Below are 16801 nucleotides of genomic sequence, written 5' to 3'. Positions count from 1 at the left end.
CCAGGGCCACGTGGTGGTGGCGTTGGAGTGGGTTGGGGAACATTAGTGCCAGCATGGGGAACACTGGCGTCACTTTTGGGAACTGGCTGATTTACAAGAGTTCCAATAGCAGTAGGATTTGTTTCCGGGGAATTAGCTATAGAATGGGGTACTGGTTGATATCCAGTATTGACATTTGTTGGAATGAAAGGAGATCCAGGAACATAAATAGCTGGATTTGGGTTTCCTGTCCGAACATTCACGTTTTCTGGCTGATTTAAGGAATTGAGATTTGAAGACAGAAATGGGGACCCAGGACGTTGTGCAGGAACTGCTGATGCTACTAGAGCTGGGTGTTGTACAGGAACTGCTGGTGCTGGATGTTGTACAGGAGCTGCGGGTGCTGGATGTTGTACAGGACCTGCTGGTGCTACTAGAGCAGGGTGTTGTACAGGAACTGCGGGTGCTGGATGTTGTACAGGAACTGCGGGTGCTACTAGAACAGGGTGTTGTACAGGAACTGCGGGTGCTACTAGAACAGGGTGTTGCACAGGAACTGCAGGTGCTGGATGTTGTACAGTACCTGCTGGTGCTGGATGTTGTAAAGGACCTGCTGGTGCTGGATGCTGTACAGGAACTGCTGGTGTTGGATGCTGTACAGGAACTGCGGGTGCTGGATGTTGTACAGGAACTACGGGTGCTACTAGATCAGGGTGTTGTACAGAACCTGCTGGTGCTACTGGAGCTGAGTGTCGGATGTTGCTTGGGAAGAAATGTGTTCCAGGGAAGTTGGAAGGCCCCGCTGGGAAGAGGTTGTGAACAGATTGGCTAGGTTGTGGGAGGGGGTTAAAGTTGAAATTTGTGTGAGGCTGTTGTTGGTTCTGCTGGTTTGGAATTATCAGAGGTTGGTACACATCGTATGCTCCTTGTGGAACGAGATTCTGGTTAAATGGGGTTGCATGTCCTGCGTTATTAGCTTGGACCGCTGAAGGATTTGGGTTAATGTGCTCTGGCGTGAGTGGATGGTTGGCAAAACTCAAAAGGTCTCCTCCGAACCCAACCCCGCTTAAAAGATCTTCATGTTTCTCATGCGGTGTGTTCAGCCCCAGTAGGAGTCCATTAGACATGATGCCCTTCAGCTTGTCGTTGATTGTAAAGTTCTTGCCGACGTCTTCGACCTTGACCCCGCAAGAGGCCTTGCAGGAGAAGGTCATGCCTTGGCTAGAGCAGGACACGTAGTATCCCGGATGTTTCTCGTACTTCTTGCAGAGTTTGGTTTCTGTAACCGAGGTGAAAATATGTAATTTTACCAATGGAATACGGTGTATGGTTCGAAAGAAGTCCTGCTTTGAATAAATAACGACAAAGAGAACCTACAAAACTTATCTCTGCTAAAAGCAGAATGGAGTGTCCTATACCTACTATGTCAGAATAAAGAAGTTGTATATCCGTAAAAGAGTTCCCATTCCTTTTGACATGACGTGTTTAGAAATCTCTATATCATAAACAACTGCAAAGGCAAGTTAATTGTTCACCTGAAAATTCTGGGACGAATATGAACGAATGTTAGTACATTAAAATGTACAATGTTTATGTTCCAATTGGATGAATTGTTGATATTTACGCATTTAATCATACGGAAGTGTCTTTTAGTTGGACGTTTTGTATGGGAGGCGGACATTGGTCTGTGTCACGGTTGGATCAGTATTGACTTACGTTCAGTAGGAAGGTCGCTTATCTTGTCACACATTCCCGGGTCAATCTGTATCCTCGATGGAGGGGTGTACACATCGTCACAATGGTCATGATCACCGTCTATAGGACATGAGCTGCACCCTTCAATATACAATGTAACCTGGATTAGGAAGGCCACAGTAGAGTGGTAAATGTGGCAATAATGTTAAAATACAAGTCCGACCATTTAGGATGACAAAAATAATTAAATTTAAATTGTAAATAATTGTTTTCTGTAATCCCTCTCGGGATTCGTTGCCGTTCTTTTGTGTTGTTTAGAAAACATGAAACAAGATAATAAACGTTCTTTAATTATAACTTCGTACTTAATGTGTTAGAATTACTAGCAACAGTAAATTGGTTCGCCCTCTACTGGCCCACAAAAAAGACCCAAAACGACACTGGAAAATTAATGTGTTAGTATTACTAGCAACAGTAAATTGGTTGGTCCTTTACTGGCCCACAAAGAAAAAAAACGACACTGCACAAGAAATGTGTTAGTATTACTAGCAACAGTAAATTTGTTGGCCTCTCACTGGTCCACGAAAAAAGCACCCCAAACGACACTGTGTTACAAGCAACAGTAAATTGGTTGGCGCGGCCCTTTACTAGAGAACAAAACGACACTGCATAATTACTGTGTTAGTAATACTACCAACAGTAAATTGGTTGGCGCGGCCCTTTACTAGTCCACGAAGAGAACAAAACCACACTGTTTTTCATTTGTTTTGGTAACACTACGATTGGGGAGAGTCGCAGGCTCAGTAAACCAAATCTCAAAATGATATGGCCGTGGCTTTATTACAGTATTTCTATAGAGATGAAAACTATTATCTATAAAGTGACAGTTTTCTGACCAGAAATGAACAACTTTTGTTTATGAATAATTAGATGTTGTGATGTTATCTGTTAAATGTAGATACAGCATGTCAACGACAGAGAAAAAATATCCTCGGTTACCTTCAGAAACATATTCTAAGAGGAGATAAAGATAAACTAACAGTAAAATGTACATGGGTCATTGAACATTTGAGGAGACAACAGGTGTCTCTGAACAGAGCAAACATGTTTTGGTACAGAGGTAAAGCCCACCATTCACACCATTTGCATAAAAATGCAAGTGTTTATTGTCTGATATTGCTGGAGCTTTAACTGAGACAGGTATAACCGTTCGATGGGTATTACAGTCGGCGTACCTGTCCACTACAAACATACATTAACATAAATAACGACCCTTTCAACCGTGAGAACAATATGCACAGTGTCATTAAAGTGTCCATTTGGAATATTCGTTTATGGATATTTAATGACACATTGATCGTTCATCCGTCACCCGCTTCACCAACAGTTCTGGCACTGCTGATGCTGTGAGAGAAATGCTATACTTTTTAAGTCCTTCAATAGAGCAACAGTGCAGATGGGCTAGTAGTGTATTAATGTGCTATGATGTAGTGTATTAATGTGCTATGGTGTAGTGTATTAATGTGCTATGATGTTAGCAGTTTTCGGACTTATTTGTGTTATATTTGACCAAGGGTGTCCTCCAATTAGTCATAGGTCTTAAATATACACATGTCATGGTTGATTGCTCTTACATATCAACCCTTAGTACCTCTCTAGGTAAATGAGTGATCGAAACAAAACGAATATAGCAAGAGTTTATTTGCGTCATTATTACAATTAGTGCTTATTTCATGTAGGAAAAAATTGTAAACTTGTGTTTACCTTGAAATCTTATCGATTCCTTTTGTAGTATTTTGAATATACAAAACATAAATTATACAAGTTTAACGAAATTTTATTTAGCATATTTATCCCTTCTGAGTGGAAATTTCACTGTTGTTACGAAATTTGTATAAAACCCAAACCTGATATCATTTGATGTACATATGTCTTGGAATATCTAGTTTTGCAATATAACACGGTTAATGATTTTGAAATATCATATTTATTGCTTGAATTGATTATCTTGGTTTGAGATGAATGGTAGAAACACGTAGCAGTAAAACCAGCCTCCTGTTTTGCTCATGGGTGGTATTTCTCTTGAACTTGAATCAAATCCTTTCACTTACTTTAGTCATACCTCCGACTAATAACTAGTCTCTGAAATGAACATATTTGACAGAAAAGTGTTCATTGTAAAAACAACATAATGAAAAGGAGCCCTGAGACTTTCGTCATTTCCTGAAGCTAAGGTAATCTAAACTTGCCACATTTTCTTGACTTGCGCGGGCTTTCTTGGACATATTTACTTCAGTCATGACTTATCATAAATTCTCGCTATGTTCAGTCGTCAGACATTTCAACATATCTGATAATTACCATACCTTACTTATTGTGGTCAACTTTACATTTCCAAAAGACTACTTTACATTTCCAAAGTGAGCCAGAAACACAGTGATGCTCTTTTTCAGTCTTTAGTGAGTGAGTGAGTTTAGTTTTACGGCGCTTTTAGCAATATTCCTGCAATATCACGACGGGTTTACCAGAAATTGACGTCACACATAATACCCATGTGGGAATCAAACCCGGGTCTTCGGCGTGAAGAGAGAACGCTTTAACCACTAGGCTATCTCACTGCCCCTTTAAAATCTTCATTATTAGCTGAATAAGTGGACGCGACGCACCTTTGAACACTACAGCGGTTACGTCACGGCGTGTGAAATAATGTCTTTACAATTAAATGTGTTTGTCTTGCGTCGACATCAACATAGAAGGAAACTGTAAGCTGTCAACTTCGAGATAGAAAACAAAGGGTTGATGTAATGAGCACCATCTCAGGCCGAACAGTTACACAAAGGCACGCCAACTATCATTGAATGTCTTACATGCTGATAAAAAATTGTACTGTCCTCGTAGTTTGGTAGATAGTCATCGCGACGTCATGGCGATGCATGCTACAGAATGATCCCTAAAACATTATTATTAACTTCGTTTTATCATACCCAAGTCGTTATTCATGTACATACAAACACAGATTCTAGTTGGTTTAAAGGGTATCAGTACCAAACAGCGATTGTACTTGGTGTTTGAGAAACAGTGGGCGTATCCGATCACAAACACATGAAAAAGAAAATCAGTTATACGGAATCACAGTATTTCCACGAGTTTAAATATTCTGTAAGTTTAGCAAAAGCCCTACCAACTCACGCTGTGTGGACTGCATAAGATACCCCTCCTCCCTCCCCCGCGTCCCCCATCTCCACCATCACACCTACACTCTATGGCCAGCCCCGGGGCACATATACGCTAATCCCATTCTGTATAATGGCATGGTCATGAATAATTTCTCCTGCTGTGGAAAATGACCGTGAAAGGTTTAACGGGAAGAAATGCATCCGGATACGTCAATTACCCAGTCTTTGAGGATTTAATTAAACAATGCATTTTAATGTGATGCGAAATAGTAGTTTGAACTTTTATGTAGCGTACTCAACTGAGAGAATGCATTTAAAAGCGTGATAAGCGACGCCCCGTGTGTGGGCCTGTCATTTTGTGTTAGTCCGGAGACCAGTTTATCATCACGTCTAATTGGTTAGATATTGTTCATGTTTGAATCGGTGATCTGGAAGGTTCGGTTGGGCTAAATGGTCACAAACCTAGTGTTCGATTAAGCGAGGCTGTTACCATTTCAGTTGGGCAAGATGGTTAGAAGGTCGTCGTGGTCGATTTGGTGAGATCATTACAAGCATGTTGCGTTCGTTTGGGTGAGATGGTTCGAAGGTGGCCGTCTTCGATTTGGTGAAATGATTAAAAGGTAGTCGTGTTTGATTTTATGAAATGGTTACAAAAATGTCGAGTTTGGAATGATTGTCACAAGAGTTCAGCTCTGTGGGATGGTTACAGTGAGACTAGGAGAGAAGTATTGTGCAGAATTCTACGTAGTAACTTTTACGCAATGGAGTTTTAAACACGTCTGTTGTACAGACAATATCCTGAAAATTCTCAGCAATACTAAAAACGCATTTCTGGTTCTGAAGAACATTGTACATTTTCAAAAACATCATCCCATAGTTACCATTACATTTTCATTTAATTGATTTGGGTAATAAATCAATTTCGTATCTTAACGTTTGTACTGGTGTAGTAAAGCTGGACTTTAGTTTGTCTGTTGTGGCTTGAAAGATACAAGAAAAACCAATGAAAAACATTATGCCAAACTACAACGCATTTGCCCTTTTGTCATTGCAAACAATATCATGTCCTGCTCAACTAAAGCATAGCTATAACCCAGAATACTCTAGCTGATCTGTAACAAAATATTAACGCCATCAGTTAATTGTTTTCTAAAAAATAATCTTAAACGGTGTCAGTTAATACGAAACGGAAGCGCCAGAGAATACGCCAGACTACATGCCGCGGACGATCCATCAGGCATACACCACAACCTTGTCTGTCTCGATTATTCCCCTCAAGGCATAGTGACACACCTCAGGTCATCAGGGCATGGTGACACACCTTAGGCCATCAGGGTATGGTGACACACCTTAGGTCATTAGGGCATGGTGACACACCTTAGGTCATCGGGGTATGGTGACACACCTCAGGTCATCAGGGCATGGGGATGCAGTCACGAGACTTACCACCCGATTATCCTTAGTCAACTCTTACGGAAATGTTTGAATAATGACCATCTGCGCCAAACTTCTAATGAGATAGAAACAGTTTTTGGTTGTCCTCTGTTGACATTTGTGGCATGCTGACACCAGTCGACCCAGTAGAGAACAGAAGAGGCAGGTGGATATTGCACGTGTTCATTCGTCAGAAGCGCAATTTTCTATGTCCACGTGGGTACAATGGGTATATTTAGTATGACATTACCACAGGATTTCTAACCAATCACAGATTGAGAATAGACAATAAATACCTTTCCCCTTGCAATTGCCAATCAACACGATTGAAAACGGAGTATTTTCTAATTTCTAACGAAGCTATTTCTTCTAAATAAAACTCATTAACACTGTTAAAAATATGTGATGAAATATTTTAGTGCTTTTCTCATTCTGGACACACACCGGTACCTATATGGATATTCATAGATTAACTAACACACATTTTATAACCCTCACGTACCATCCGAACTGGCGAATCCGGTCCATGCAGTGACCACCAGCGCTATGATGAGGTGCAGGTTCATTCTGTAAACAGATGGTGACGATTATGTTAACATGGTAGCTCCTAACACACAGTTTGACCAGTAGCAATGTAAATACAATCCATTGTCTTAATAACAAAGGCATGCAGAAAAAAAACATTTTGCAACACTTTTGAATGGTATCCACGTCTTGGTATCCACGATTAATATTTAAATTTCCAAAAACAGACGCTTAACAACTAGTCCATCCTCTCTTTAATTAAAGGCTGACGAATGTTGGACGTGATGTAATAACTACATGTACAATGACGTGTGAATTCTAAACTCAAATAATTTTGATATTAAACAAATTTCATATTTACTTATCCTGTTTCCCTAGGTACAGTATATAATTATTGAACAAAAAATGAAACATTTTACAAAATTTTCTTTTCAAATTATTTAATTTCTAGTTAAGGAGCGGTTGGTATTCAGTTTATGATATTTTGAAAATATAAACTTCTTATTTGTTAACACTCACTTTTTGTGTCCACTTCTCTGCAAAGCTCGTGACTCTCATCCACGTTCTATGCTTCTTCTCTCTCCAAGACCACTTTTTGAAATGTCCGTACTTCCGTCTAAACACGATACTACCCCGATTGGGAAACCAAATGCAAATCAGTTGTGACAAGTTAACAGCAATTCTCTTAAATATAGCAACTGCCCTCCCATAAATTTTAATGCCTGTTCAAATCTCGCAATTTGGCCCCCGATCGAGCTGTGTAGTAGCAATAAAAAGAATAGGATGGAGATATGCACCTTGCCGTACACACAGCAGGGGTGAAGATTTTGGTAGCTTTGACACAATTAATCTTTTCTCAAAGTATTTGTCAATGCATGAAAGGGTTCTCTGTTGTCATTGTACTTTAAGACACGGTGATTTATAACAGGTGTAGCGACGTCTCCGTGCACGGCATCGATACCTGTCACCATACACCTGACTTAAGAGGAAATTGCAAAGACTTAACGGAGAGAAGCATTAACGTGGAATGTAAACATACTGAAGCATGCGTGGGGCGACTGGATGAAACTGTTACAGTTCAATACCCATGAACGGATCCTTTTCTCTGTAGAAGTTCGACTTGTAAAGGAGTTTGACTCATGCAAACACCACGATTCAGTTCACAAAACTATCAACACCTAACTCGATCGAAAGTATGGAAAATCGGTCGATGAAGATTAAGTAAATCGACATGGCTTTTTTCTTCTTCATAAGAACGTAAATTGTACGACATCATGAGCTTATATCCATGAAATGTTTTCGTTCGGGAAACAGTGCTTCACAAACTCACACGTAGGCAGGCCAAGAATACATTGTACGATTTCTACGATATCGTGAGTTCATATCTATGAATTATCATTAACTTGCGTTAGGGATCAGTGGATTAGGGAAAAAGTACACGAAGACAAGCCAGTTGTTCTTAACAAAATCGTTGAAATCGTACGAGTCCAAATAGGGAACTGACACAACAAAATCGGATATGTACTCCATACATCTACCTTGATATTATTTTCCGAGGCTTTGACAGTAATAGTCACGATAAAACAATGTTTCATTATGTGGTACATTGAATTATCTCAAATGTTTGAATAAGTTAGATGCACGATGTCTTAATAAGAGTTTTTGCATGTTGACTGGGGACTTCACAGACAAGGCTTTGGCAAGTTCAACCATTTTCTTTTGATCATGGCGGGCTGGGGTGGAAGCGAATATTTAGTAAAGATAAGTTCGAATGAAAAGTATTACTATTTAATACTTGTTTCATAACACACAAGGGGTGGTGGAGTAGCCAAGTAGATAAAACGTTGGCCCGTCACACTGATGACTGGGTTCGATTCCCCACATAGGTAGAGTGAGTGAATCCCGTCTCTGGTGTCTCCCGCTGTGATGTTTGCTGGAATTTTCCTAAAGCTGCGCTAAGCCATTCTCACTTTCATGCCTTCACTTTCATTGAAACATAATATCCCCAGCTGGGTTCATACCATCACTTCAGCCGCTGGTGATTGTAGAAAGTATTACCGATATTTTAAATCACACAAATGCTACGTTTAAAAATTCTGGTAAGTTGAAATGTACTTCGAAGGTTTGGAGACTTACATATCCTCGCAGGAGGACAGTGGCTTTACAGTACTTTTACCTTGTACATACATAAAACAACAACAAACAAACAAACACAACAAAACAACAAAACAATAAAAAAACAAACAAACAAAAAACAAAACAAAAACAACAAAAAGACCAATAAAAAACAACAAAAAGACCAATAAAAAAACAAAAACACAACTTAAAAAAAAACAACAAAAACAAACAAACAAAAACAAAAAAACAAAAAAAACAAAAAAACCAAAGCAAAACCAAACCAAAAATAGCTCAAACAAACAAAAACAAACAAACAAAAAAAACTGGCATACAAGCAAAATATAACAAAACAAACAAAAACGCCTGTTGCCCTTAAAATGGAAATCTGGTTAGTCCGCTGTTTTGTTCAATCACGATATACAATGACAATTTATTCAGAATGAAAGCCACATGGCCTAAAGAACATTTAATGTACCGAAATACAGTATACAGTGGTGTACAATGTAAAAGAACAGGCTAAACTCAGACGCACTTTTCAATTCAGGTAGATATTCAAAGCTAGTATATCGGGGAAATGCCGACGGTTTTACATTGCCTACCAAAACCGAGGAAAGGTGTTTTCTCTAACATATATACCGTCAGTGGTGGATAATTACAATGTAAATGGTTATTTAATGAAACTACATAATTTAATGACAGTAACTATAAATAGAAAATTCAGCCCTGTACTTCCTTCGTCGTTCCGGTGGTAGAGCGTCTGCTTTCAGATCTGCGAGTTTCAGTTGCAGTTTCAGTCTTGCGAGGGAAAACATTTGCACTTTGAACGTTATCTTGAACGATATTTTTCAACTGCAAACACTCATATATCACTTGAATGTTGATGTTCAAATAGAGTTAGGAAAAGATGACTGCACAAAGTAAAACCTGGGAAGAAGTCTTTATAGCGAAAAGTAAAACCTGCAAAACAAAAACCGTAAATGCGTTTATTCTGGGAAAGCAAGAGGTGAACTAATATATAGTGGGAAGCACACTTTAGGTTTATATAATAGCAGGATGGAATAATCCTCTTGCGGCTTTCAGAATAGCAGGGACAAATATGCAGCAAATCCTACCAGTGTATACGAACATTCTTCTCTCGACAGTTTTATCAAAATGATTCTGTTGAATGTTTAACGTATGTGAAAAAATCCCCGAAACTTAAATAGAATTCTCAAATCGTGTTTGTCAGCAACAATACAACTGAACAGGAAAACGGACATATGACTACTACCGTTGAGTCGAAATTTGATGTGTCGCATTTTTGGTTGTCCCCAAGTAACAGGTTTTACATTTGTGGTCATTTTGAGATTGTGCCGAACACCAGGTAACTCGAAGTATTATGGAGATCCCTTCAGCTACGACATCGGCATCAAAGGATAATGTACTGTAGTCGAGATGACATATAGCATATGCAGTATGACTGCTGTAGGCATGGTTTGTCGACTTGAAGCAATACAAACAAACCAAAGTGACTTCAGCTTCAAACATGTATACGCAGGGGCTTGCAACGCTAAAACCTGCCATCAAGGTATATGCTGTCTCTGATGGGGTATTTGTACTATAAAAAAGAACCGAAGACAGTATATACCTAGATGGGAGTTTTTAGCGTTAGAAGCCCCCATGCACGCATATACGGTTGTGAGCGGACATACTTGCTGGTCACAATATATACATTGTGCATAAAACACCTGATTCTGAAGCAGAATGAAGCCCACAAATATAATCTCACCAACTCTCATCCTCAGGGACGGTGGTGTAGCATGGTGGTTAAAGCATTTGCTCGTGACACTGAAAAGCCTAGTTCCATTCCCCACGTGGGTACAAATGTGTGAGGCACATATCTGGTGTTCCCCGCCGTGATGTTGTTGGAATATTGTTAAAAGTGACTCAAAACTAAACTTACTCACTCACACATCCCCGTCTGTACCGAGACTATTGAATATGGACCCGTGAAGATCCGGGTTACAGTTTGTCTTCAGCAACCCATGGCTTTTTTGTAAGTGGCGACTAACGGGATTGGTGGTCAGGCTCGGTGACTTGGTAGACACATGTCATGTTATCCCAATTAGATAGATCGATGGTCAAGCATTTGATCGATGGATTGTTTTGTCCAGACTCGATTATTTACAGATATATTTCTCAGTGCAGTATGACACATTACAAACAAAATGGAATTAATTTGGAACCCACATGTGTATTGACATTCCGAGCGATTTGACACAGACATTACGACTTTTGTATAATGCACATTAACGTTCATCCCACATGACAATTTTACGTTGTCACAAAGCTGTTCTGTATACACGCATTCACGTTGTCACGATGTTTTCTAGTCGTCACTGTGTTATTTGATGCTAACGCTTTTGACGATCTCTTAACGTTAACGTAATTGAGTGAGTGAGTTTAGTTTGTGGCGGTATGTGGCGGCGGTCTGGAAATAATCATGTCTGGACCGGACAATCCAGTGGTCAACAGCATGAACATCGATGACATCGACCCGATGACATGTGTCATCCAAGTTAGCGAGAATGACCACCAGATCTCGTTAGCCGCCTCTTTCGACAAGCTGAGTCGCCTTTTACAGCAAGCATGGGTTGCTGAGGACCTATTCTACCCCGGGCCTTCACGGGTCACGTTCTGTTTAACCTTAATAGTTGATAATAGTTTCCCAAAGTGAAAAGGTTTACAGAAAACTGACAGCAGGTTAGTGCATTATAGTCGATACGCACCGGTTTGACAACGTATAAAAGCAACGTTCCTGTAACGCTGTGAAGAAACGTTATAACATGACGTAAAACTAACGTTGTGACAACGTTGTGTCATGACATCACCAATGCACAACCCTCCAAAAACATTGTGTGATGACGTTACCAGTGCACAACCCCCCAACAACGTTGTGTCATGACGTCACCAGTGCACAACCCTCCAACAACATTGTGTCATGACGTCACCAGTGCACAACCCTCCTACAACATTGTGTCATGACGTCACTAGTGCACAACCCTCCAACAACGTTGCGAAACCGTTGTGTGTTAGTTCGGTGGTTCTGCCAAACATGGGCTCATGGACAGTACGAACCAGGATTCGAACCTTTACTATTTGAGTGAACGTAATCTAGACAGGAATATGTGATGCGTTTGACCACGGCTCTTCGATAGCCCCAAACCTCAGTAGTGGATACGAGGTCAAAGGTGAAAGTCTCAAATGTTAGTCTGTGTATTATATTACATGCCAACATACATATATTGACATACCAGCTTATCACTGTTGGCATGTGCAGGCGCTTTGACCTTGTCACAATTCCCAACTCTACTACTGTGCGACTAATCGGGATTTGAGTTGGCTTAACCTGTAATCCATACGTCCCCATGACGGCTGAACAGCGTGATTAAATACCGCTAAACACTACCAGCGACAGGCTCGAGGTGAATGTTTTGTGAGGACGTTATTGCTGTTTTCGTGAGTCGCCATGAAGAATCTAGTAAATATCAGATATAGATGATTCACCCAAATACATTCCCGTGTAATTATCTGGCATTAGAAAATACAATAAACAACCTCAATAAATAGCATGTATAAAACGAACTGACGGTTATAAGTGTCTGAAGGTCCTAATAACATGCTGGTCAACTACGGTTGAGAGGAATTACGTGTTGGTTCTAACAATATTCTGTATATTGCATTGAAATAATCAACTACTGGGGTTTTTTTTAACTTACAGCATGCTGTGTATTTTAATGAATATAGGCAACTACGGTTGTAATGAAATTTCAACTACGGCTGAAAGGAACTGTTTGTTGGTCCTAACAACATGCTGTGTATTGCAATGGGTATGGTGGGCGAGCTGTCTCAGGCACCATGCTAATGATCCAGCGAGGTTGGGGTGTCGGGATCGAGTCCACCTGTGACCGGGTGTAAAAACCTTGGAGTCAACATTTGTGTGCAGACTCTTTCAGTGTTGTCACAACACCTAGTGTACTGTACACAACCCTGTGCACTTAAAAGAACCCACGAATCCGTTGGTATATGACCAGATGGTGGCCACATGAATACGTGTAAACAGCTAGTTGCGGGCACAGCAACGTGCAGTGAACTTGCACAAAGTATTGTGACTATGTGTTTCAGTCTACCCAGCTGTGAGTGGGTACCTCGTTCAGATGAGAGAGACTCAATAAACTCGGTGCACCAAGTGGCAGCACAGTTGTATACTCCCCAGGGAGTTGAAATTGAAATACCATGTGCTGTTGAGATTGACATCCAGTGATCGAGGGAAAAATACCAGCGCCTTGAGCATACACTAGTGCGTGAATATGTGCGCTATATAAATATCCTATATCTACCTATATCTATATCAATGCATTTAACCAACTACGGTTGTAATGAACTGTGTGTTGGTCCTAACAACATCTGTGTATTGCAATGCATTTAACCATCTACGGTTGTAAAAAAATGTGTGTTGGTCCTAACAACATCTGTGTATTGCAATGCATTTAACCAACTACGGTTGTAATGAACTGTGTGTTGGTCCTAACAACATCTGTGTATTGCAATGCATTTAACCAACTACGGTTGTAATGAACTGTGTGTTGGTCCTAACAACACGTTGCGTATTGTAATCAAATCTTATACGACGAATTATTGCTGTGACGAATCGGAATTATGGTCCCTCTGAGTACAAACCCACGTTTGACCCTGGCTCAAAAATTCATAAACCAGAAATGGCGCTATGTTTTTTCGCTGTTGTTTTAAAAAAAAACTGTTAACACAATTTGATATTGTGCTTTTGTCTTTAAAATATGCGACGACTGTTTGCAGAGTAATGGCGCTTTGAAAACGTTTATCATCATGGGTATTGAATAGACGATTACTTCAGTATGTCCAAACCTCATTAGTGTCTTGATGGGATGCGGATGGGATGGGATGGGGGTGGGTATGGGGAGCTATTTGGGTTTTCATTATGATGCCATATGACAGCTGCTAATAATACCAACAAACAAGCCATACTGAAATGCGTCGCCTAAGCACTTTGCTTAATAACATTCTACTTAAACGTCACATGCAACGTAAACCACAACTTTGCACATACCTTTCGTTATGCACTTACCGAAACAAATCATCAAAATGCCAATTCAATCTATATAGTTGAAAAAAAACGTGATAAAAACGCCCGCGAAATCGGAGTGCAAACGATTTACTAATTTTCCTAAGCGTTAGGGAAAAACGTGGTTTCAACAGCAGTGAGTAGGTTCGTGAAGCTTGTAGCAGTATGCCTGCCCGGGGCATGAAGTTGTTAGCAGTAGTCTAATCTTGGTTGTGTACATGAACAAGTAAATGATCTACTCGTTACATAAAACAAGAACATGTTGATTGAAATAAGCAAACTCTGTCACAGAGAAAACTCAACTTCAATTACTGCAAGTAGAAATTAACACCCATCGGGCTAAAAAGGCCATAAACAAACCCATCTAAGCGTATAGGTAAATGAACCAGTGGCCAATGACCAGGCATCGTTACACATGAGTGCAACGGCCCTGACTGGGTCCGGTATCACGGCTGCTTTGTTTCGAGGGAGGTAAACCCAAATGCAAAATATTGCAATTTTGATTTGCGATTATAAGCTTAAACAGTTTGTTTATTTTTTTTCACAATCACCAGTGCATTTTATATACCAAGAACAAGTGATAACTGTGTTGTAATTATGGTTCACTTTTTTGTTGCATTTGACCTACTATCAGAAATAGAAAAAAAAAACAACTGTTTTTAGGTTGTTACTCTGTGTCCCCCAAATTTACACAACTGCAAATAGGATATGTCGAAACACTTCCTCATAACTGGGCATTCAGTGGAATGCGTAAGAGGATATCCAGAAAAGCATTTTACTCGTAAAATTGGGCAAAATACAAATATGTATGACGACGGACCGTCGACTCAATTGGCATGAAATTCATGAGCTGCCTGCTGGCACAAGGGGTCATCTGAAAGATGTTTTGTGCTTTTTTATATGTGTTGAATGTGTCTCATTTATTGATTAACATCTCGTGGGTGTCTTTCTTTCTTTCTTGAAGTTTATGTTAAGATATGTAAAAGAGTATGATACCTGATATACATAGAAAAGCGTCGTGTTAAAAGTCTCAAAATATATAGGTGGCATGACCACCCGAAGATCGACATGACGGGTTATTGTAATATATGTTAGAACATGCCGTGTACCTCCCTACTTTAATCCCCCCATGGGGTTATGATATCTTAGCTGATATCTATGTGACCCAGCCAGACCACAGTATCGTCTGCTTCACTTTCTGCTTTGCCTTTGAGACGACCCCTTCTACCCGTTTTTTTATAGCGATAGTGAGACTCCAGAGTAGCTACATCCTTAATAGTTCCAGCATGAAAGTTATCATTTCTTACGTCAGTTATCGTTTATGATGAAGCTAAGTCTAAGTAATGGGCATTCAATGCGTTCCTTGTAGTTCAATATCACCCCTCACTAATTTGTTTTAAGCCATGGTCTGTTCCAAATAAGTCGCTTTAGGCTGAAAATTTCTGAATTGCATATTTCCGCACTTTCTCCTCAGTAAAGTCCTTTCACACTTTCGCATATCAACTGCGTAAATTGTAGACATAAACGTGAAAATCAGTTCCGTCACTTCTTCTACAGCTCTGGATACAACCAAATCAGCGAGGCCACTTACATGGCTTCTTTCGATAAGCATAGGCTTCTGAAAACCAATTCTAATCTCCCAAAACATGAGTATCTGATGAGAGCCCACTTTGGTCTACCCTCTGTGATGAGTGAAGACACTGAAGGTCGACCTCCTGTCAGTGTCAAGTTTGTGATTCCTTACTTCACTTTGTCAGGAATTCAGGTTCGTTACATGAAGATCATTGAGAAGAGCGGGTATCAGGCACTGCCTTGGATGCGTTACATCATCCAGAATGGAGACTATGGCGATGAGAACCATACGTAATAAGACTCTGTTTAAGCGGTGTGATTTTATTGTCTGTAAGAAATTATTGCACTACTCCTACCAGATATCTGACAACGTTTTGAAACGCGTCTACACAACCCGTCGCAAGACAACGCTATCTGACAACACTCAAGTAGTAATCTATGAGTTACTTTGTGCTAAAGAGATACAAACTTTTTCACATGTTATGATCCATGGGTAACAGTGGTTAATTGTACAAGTTTCGACAAGGTTTTGGTGAGATTATAGGCTTAAATGATAGTCCACAAAACGTAAATCCTTACATAAATAAAATACGCACCTTTGCACAGTCACATTTTACTCTCTCTAGATATTGTTTTACATCGAGTGGCCAGTAACTGATCTAGAGGTTAGTGCGCAGCATACACATCATGTCGGCAGGCGCACGTAAAATCTCAACATCACCCTCCTCCTCATCAGCAGCATCGTTGTCGTCATCAACAGCATACATGTCAGCGTGGTAATCCGACTGGACCTGTATGTATAGCCAAAGAAAGGACAAACCTGTTTGAATGGACACTCAACTTATTTTCATATTAACTGTGTTAAGTTAACTTGTTTATTTTACAACGGACGAAGGACATTTGAATCAAACTATTCTGAGCTAATTGTTGACACTTTTGAACGAGGCTTGAAATCATGGACATATCATTTCACTTCACCTCCCTTATAATAAAATTATGTTTTTTACGAATAAGACTTAACTAAGATTCTGGGACCTCGTTCGTCAAAGCCACCGTAGCGTTAATGTGATTGTAACACTCATACTTAAACGGGGATTACAACTGTCGTAGTGCTATGATCGCTTTGAGGAACCGGTCCTGAGGCGCATACAGTTCAGTTATG

The sequence above is a fragment of the Haliotis asinina genome, chromosome 1, assembly GCF_037392515.1.
Source record: "Haliotis asinina isolate JCU_RB_2024 chromosome 1, JCU_Hal_asi_v2, whole genome shotgun sequence".
Lineage (NCBI taxonomy): Eukaryota > Metazoa > Mollusca > Gastropoda > Lepetellida > Haliotidae > Haliotis > Haliotis asinina.
The sequence above is the reverse complement of the archived record's forward strand: the minus strand, read 5'-3'. Positions refer to the sequence as shown.